A 6,000-nucleotide genomic window follows, 5' to 3' on the forward strand; every position below is an offset into this window, starting at 1 on the left:
ATTTGATGTTATCTGACTTCCTAATTTTTTCCAACTGGATTATGGAAAAATGAAGTCATTTTATTTTAAATTGCATTTTCTGATTATATTCACTTAAGGTATTTCATAATTATACAAATTTCCCTTTCTATTATTTACCAATACACTATGTTTCTGACTTTTCTTGCTAAACGTTAAAATTATGTTTAGGCCTGACCAGGCAGTGGTGCAGCGGATAGAGCATCAACCTGGGATGCAGAGGACCCAGGTTTGAAACCCAGAGGTAGCCAGCTTGAGCATGTTAATCCAGCTTGAGTGAGTGTTCACCATCTTGCACGCAAGGTTGCTGGCTTGAACAAGGGGTCACTGGCTCAGCTGAAGCCCCTTAGTCAAGGCACATGAGAACGCAATCAATGAACAACTACCAGTTGATGCTTATCTCTCTCCCGTCCTGTCTGTCCCTGTCTGTGCCCCCCATCGCTAAAATATATGTTTTTTAAATTATGTTCTAGTATTCCTTGATATTCTAGACAGTAATTCCTTGTTGGTTTCATACATTGAAAAAGGCTTTTTCCTGTTGATTGCTTTGCTTTTTTTTGTGACAGAGACTGAGAGAGACAGAGAGGAACACACAGACTAGAAGGGAGAGAGATGAGAAGCATCAATTCTTTGTTGCAGCACCTTAGTTTCTCAGTGATTGCTTTCTCATATGTGCCTGGACGGGGCGGGGGGGGGGGGGGGGGGCTACAGCAGACCGAGTGACCCCTTGCTCAAGCTAGCGACCTTGGGTTCAAGCTGGTTAGCCTTGCTCAAACCAGACAAGCCCGCACTCAAACTGGCTACCTCGGGGTTTTGAACCTGGGTTCTCCGCGTCCCAGTTCGACGCTCTATCCACTGCACCACCGCTTGGTCAGGCTTGTTGATTGCTTTTCTATGATGACATTGTTGAGTAAAACTTTTTTATTTTGATAAAAATAAATATTTAACATAGAGTATAAACTATTTGGAGTCTTAAAGGAATCTGTCCTCAGACAGCATACCAAAAATATTCTCCTGCATTTTCTCCCATAAACTTTAGTTTTATTTTTCATGTCAAGCTCCTTAACCCATCTAGAGTCCATGTGAAAGGCTGGTATTCATGCTATTTCCCAAGCAAACAATAGCAATGCAGCTGTAGCCAGCTTTGCCACCCTGAAATGTTGTCAAAATTGATAGATCTTTCCATTTTTTAAGAGAAGCCAAAAATCTTGATTCTTTCTACATAACACCTGATTTTTAAAACATAGTGTTGCCCAAATAAACCCAGACTCACCCTGTGAGCTATCAGGGTGTGACCACTGAGTCACACAAATATCTCCTTAATACTTTGACCTGACTGTTGTTGTGGTTTTTTTTAACATTTTATTTTTTTTTATTCTTAATTTTTTTGTTATTGATTTTAGTGAGCAGAAAGAAGGAAAAGATAGAGAGACAGGAACATCGATCTGCTCCTGTATGTGCCCTGACCGGGGATCAAACCAGCAACCCTGAGCTTGAGCTCAACAGAGTTATCCAGCCAGGGCTTGACCTGACTTTTGATGTTGTGCACTCTGGTTCTTGTCAGAATAACAGACAGAACTTTTTATTTTTTGCTTTCACTGCTTTGTATTTTCTCTGCCCATTTTGTTAATACAATTTATCTATCCTTAACCTGTTCCTAATCCTGCCCATTTAGTAATTTTATTTCTGTACAAATTCTCCCTCACAGCACTCTGAACCTACCGTGCTGACCTCTTGAATTTGAACTTCTAGCCTCCAGAACTATTAAACAATAAATTTCCATATTTAAGCCCCCAGTTTGTGGTACTTTGTTATAGCAGCCCTAGCAAACCAATAAAGATGCTAACTGTCTGAAGGCCAACTGTTATTAACTCAGGTCACCAAATAACTCAAAGAAACTCTCCAACATGAACAAAAACGAGTCACTGCAAGCAGACAGGGGAAAAGGAAGGGGGGCAGACAGGAGCGGGAAGTAGGGGAGGGAAAGAAAAAGGAACACAGAAACAATAGTGGGGACTGCAAATACAACAGAGAAAAAAGCTGAAAAAGAAATAGTTTGCATTAACAATAACAAAAACAAACACAGAATCCTACTTGCTGCCTCTTTCAGGCTTCTGAAGAGTTTTTATCTCACAGGCAGAAGGAACAGAGGTGGGCTAATGCTGTGATTGGCAGAGAAGCAATGGTCACTTGTGTGAGCCAGGTGAGAGGATGTTGGGTACTTTCATATTTTGTACAGTGTTCTTGTTTCTGTCTGTGCTCAGACATGATGACAGAATGGTCCTGTTTTAGTCCTCCTCCATCACAGACACAGAATGACCATGTCAGACATCGATGTTTTGTGAAACTGTTTACATTCAACAGGAGAACACAGCAGAGTGGTGAGTGCAGTTGGTCCCCACCTTCCAGGGGCTACTTTTTCCTTCTCGCTTTCCTGAAGATCAAATTCTCTTCCTCTGTGACAGGCCTCCTGTGCTTCCTGCTTCCCACAGCAGGCTCTGGCCCCAGGTCTCAGGTCTGGAGCTGCTGCGGTTATAAGACCTTATCTAACAGTTCTCCTAATCTCCTCCTTCTGTTTCAGTTCCTTCTCCCTCTTATTTCACTTTATGATCTGATGTATTATATATGTTTTGCATAAATTAATGAAAAATTACAATCATAAAAAGAAAACAAAAAACTTGTACAATACAATCACTCACAAACCCATCTCCCTCACATATAGCACAGCTCAGTCCTGTATTCCTTTCCGGATCGGTCCACTGGCATCTACGTTTTTATCCAGACATGATGACGCAGGAAATACAAATTTGCATTTTTGCTTTTCTCATTTAATGCTATAAAACTTTGTTTTTCCAATTACAAAGTTAGATAGCATAAAGAAGAACAGCTTTGAATAACAAAGTGTGCCCTTTCAAAGAATCCACTCACTTTACATAGCTGTTGGTAGAATTTCACACACAGGGTGGGAAAAAAAAATGAGGTGGACAGCAAATAGGTCTCAAAGGTGGGGCTAAGTAGAGCTGGTGATTGACTGAGTGACCTCCAAATTCCCACTTTGGAAATCACTGTAGATCCTAGGATCCCATAATTGTTTTCTTGAACTTTATCCTATGGACCCTGGAGCACCTCTTTAAGAATATGTGAGTTCCCTAGAGATAAAAAATAATGTGGTAATCTTTTATCCTAACACAGAGAACAACAAAAGGAAAGTTTACAGTGAAACAAAAAATGATTGCCTATCTAACACCAATCCAGAAGAGACTAAATAAACTCCAAAGGAGCTGGGATTAGGACCACTGCCAGGGAACTCATTAGAGGTTGCCCCAGCCATGTGAGAAATACAGAGTTGGGGTCGGCTGGAACCCAGTAGACAGAGAAATGCTGCAACCTGGGAACTGAAGACAGGAGTGTGTCTTGAAAACCAACTTTTCAAGGACAAAGTCCTCCGAAAAGGGACTGTGAGGTGTTTGAGAGCTGGTACCACATCTCATAATCATCTTCCAGAACTGCGCTTGGTAGGGTAATCTTCAATGTTTGCTGGATGAATAAAACTGAAGCAGCTAAGCAGCTACTCAGGACAGCATCAAACCATCTTTCCCAATGAATGAGATAAATTTTTTTTTTTTTTTTTAGTGAGAGGTAGAGAAGCAGAGACAGACTCCCACATGTTCCCAACTGGGATCCACCTGGCAAGCCCACTAGAAGGCAATGCTCTGTCCATCTGGGGCCCTGGCTCCATTGCAACCAGAGGCATTTTAGCACCTGAGGTGGAGGCCATGGAGCCATCCTCAGTGCCCAGGCCAACTCGCTCTAATTCAGCCTTGGCTGCAGGAGGGGAAAAGAGAGAGAGAGAGAGATAAGAGAAGGAGGGGTGGAGAAGCAGATGGGCGCTTTTCCTGTGTGCCCTAACAGGCAATTGAACCCAGGACATCCACATGCCAAGGCAATGCTCTACCACTGCACCAACCAGGGCGAATGAGCTTGAATCTTGATTTAAAATCTCATCATAGCCCTGGCTGGGTAGCTCAGTTGGTCATCCCAAAATGCCAAGGTTGTGGGTTCAGTCCCAGGTAGGGCACCTATAAGAGTCAACCAATGAATGCATGGATGGGTGAAACAGCAGGTTGATGTTTTTCTTTTTCTTTTTGGTTGGCTCAGTGGTAGAGCGTCGGCCTACATTGTGGATATCCTGGGTTCGATTCCCAGTCAGAGCACACAGGAGAAGTGACCATCTGCTTCTCGACTCCACTTGAATTCTCCCCTCTCTTTCCTCTTCCTCTCCCACAGCCATAGTTCGATCAGTTCGAGCACATCAGCCTGGTGCTGAGGATGGCTCAGGCACTAAAAATAGCTCAGTTGCAAGAATGGTCCCAAATGGGCAGAGCATTAGCCCCAGATGGGGGTTGCCAGATGGATCCCAGTTGGGGTGCCATGTGGAGTCTGTCTCTTGATCTCCCCTCTTCTCACTTGGAAAAGAAGAAAAAAAATTTTTTTTAATTTTTTAATCTTACCATAAATATAAAATCTAACTGAAGAAGAAACTTGGGAAATTTTAAATAATTCTGAAAAATTGTGAAAGCTTCCTCCCTTTATCTCTTATCTGACAACAAAATTTAATATTTGGAATATAAAAGGAGTCTGTCCGGACTTAAGTTGATTTGAATCAACCATAAACCAGTTTGTGTTTTTCTAAATAAACTTCCCTGGTTAGGATAACTATTAACCACATGTTAATTAGTGACAGAAATTCAATATTAAAATTCAAGAAACAAAAAATAAAAGCCAAAGATAAAACAATGGATATTAAAGTATGTCATTATATACAAGCCCCACAATTATGCCTCTATGTTATGTGTATCTTTACCTTCTATGGAGTGACCTGCTAAGTCTCCCACAGGCAGATGATTCACAGGGGTCCTCTCTCTAATCCAGGCCCCTAGTTGTGAGGCTTCTAGATGTGGATTTACATTTGAACAAGTTAAACAGCATGGAGCCATGCACACAAGATGCCAGGTTCCCTAGGCATTCTTAGTTTCAAAGACCCAGTACAACAAGGGCATTAGGCTAAACCACAAGACTGGAAGTTTCCTGTTAGGTGACTGCTTTTCGGTAACTTTATCACTTTTCTTGGGTTTTCAGGAAATTTATGTTCCTTTGCCAAGTACAAATAGTTTTGTGTTTATAAACATTTGTCCTTTCCTATCTTCCTCCATGCTCTGAAAACCACTTTTAATGCATTCATTTTATTTTATTTTTTTTGCTAGGTAAATAGTTTTTATAGTGAATTATTTAGGGAATAATGACAAGAAAACAAACTTCTGTATGTGCTCAGTATAGATGCGATTATCATAGGCAGAATTACATAATACGTATTAGCAACAATGTAAGTTTTTTGGGGGGAATATTTTTGATCCACAGTTGGTTGAATCAGCTGATGTGAAATCTACAAATATGAAGGACTGACTGTATTTATGTAACTAGAAAGAAGTAGTATCATTCTTGGATTCTGAACTAAACATAACAAGAAGGTTGGAATCGCCCATAAATACGGGACCAGTTACGGTGCTTCCCTCAGGAAAATGGGAAGAAAACTGAACTCAGCCAGCATGCCAAATGCCCTTGCTCCTTCTGTGGCAGAACCAGGATGAAGAGAGGAGCTGTAAGGTTCTGATGCTGTGGTTCCTGCATGGACACAGTAGCTGGTGGTACCTGGCCCTACACCACCACTCTGGCCATCACGGTTAAGTCTGCCGCCAGAAGACTGAAGGAATTGAAAGTCCTTTAGGAGCTACACAATCTGAAACACTGCTTGCATATAATAAATAGGTTAATTTATGCAAAAGAGAGAAGAAACAATACACTTATTTGCCGTTTAGAGGAGGACTTCTTTTTCCTTAAAATTAAAAAAATAATTTCCAATTTCTATAGCATTCTCAAAAGTCTTAAGCATCCTTACCAACATGGCGTGGGGTTGGGGGGTAA

This window comes from Saccopteryx bilineata, chromosome 2 (assembly GCF_036850765.1).
Source record: "Saccopteryx bilineata isolate mSacBil1 chromosome 2, mSacBil1_pri_phased_curated, whole genome shotgun sequence".
Classification (NCBI taxonomy): domain Eukaryota; kingdom Metazoa; phylum Chordata; class Mammalia; order Chiroptera; family Emballonuridae; genus Saccopteryx; species Saccopteryx bilineata.